We start from the raw sequence: 1,210 nt of genomic DNA, 5'->3' as shown, positions 1-1,210 counted from the left end.
GGGAGGGGGGGGGGATGTCACTCAATATTTTGTTTGTGTTTTTCTGAAAGTGAAAATAATGAAAGAGTAAAAGGCAGCAGCACACTGGTCATAATCTAAAAACACATTTGTTTAAATGGCATGGACGTTTTTAGAAACAAATGTTAATGTTATCACACGATCTTCTCATCAGAACAGAAATTCAAAAGATCTATTGATCAGAACCAAAATATAAATAGTGGTGTACTTTTATTTGTATTTTTTATTCTCAGTTCAGTGCTGAATGGTTTCCCATACCCGGGCCGAGTTTTCGTTTCAGGGGAACAATGTTTTTAAATTATCACTCTGTTCGTTAGAGAAAAAAGAAGATTCCTGCTAGGCATTGCTAGCTATAGAAAGGCGCCGAGGTTGTCAAAACTAGCTATGGTAGAATCTTTGTCTCGAAATGACTTATTTAGTGACAGAAACAAAATAATAATTGCCTCAAATATTCAAATAATTGAACATGTTCTGTACATTCTAGTATCTTTACAACAGCAGAGCTATTTTGTATGTTCATAAAACACACGAATTGTCACTATTATTATACAATTTTCATTGTTTTGCCGTAAAAAAACAAAACAACAACAACTGTTAATTAATGTGCTCCACGTGGGCACAATGGGCTTGAGTTTATTCAACCTGCCTGGCGCCACCAATACATTCTTAATTGGTTTTTGTTTCTTAAAAAAACAACAACCCCACAACTTAGCTATAGTCTTTCACTGATTGATCCTAAACTTTTGTATCACTCACAGAAAAAGACAAAAAGGGGTGGGGTTCCTCATTGTCTGTGAGAGCAATTCTAGCATAAGGGTGTGATTATTTTCCTTGTTCAAGAAGCCCTTCATTCACTTGCCAGATCCCGACAGGATTGAGTAGAAATCTAATGCCTATAAGATTTACCTTCGTGTTGCAAGTTTAGATTTATAGCGGATAGGATAGTTGTGTTATTCTTTGTCGACTCAACAGTTTCATTTATTACTGTAATTAAAATGTCAATGTCTTTATCCTTCTCGCCAGTTCTCGCTTTTGGACTCAGTCTAAGGTCCTGGTCGTTCTGTTCCAATAGCCTTTCAAATTAAGGCCTTGTCTTTTCACAACATTATTTTACCAAAGTCACGCCCATGTCCTAAGCTCCTACTTGTTAACTTAAAAAGATATTTTATTGCTTTTCCAAGGAGGATCTCCG

Source organism: Aplysia californica, unplaced genomic scaffold, assembly GCF_000002075.1.
Source record: "Aplysia californica isolate F4 #8 unplaced genomic scaffold, AplCal3.0 scaffold00186, whole genome shotgun sequence".
In the NCBI taxonomy this organism is placed as follows: domain Eukaryota; kingdom Metazoa; phylum Mollusca; class Gastropoda; order Aplysiida; family Aplysiidae; genus Aplysia; species Aplysia californica.
Note: the sequence above shows the minus strand (reverse complement) of the source record.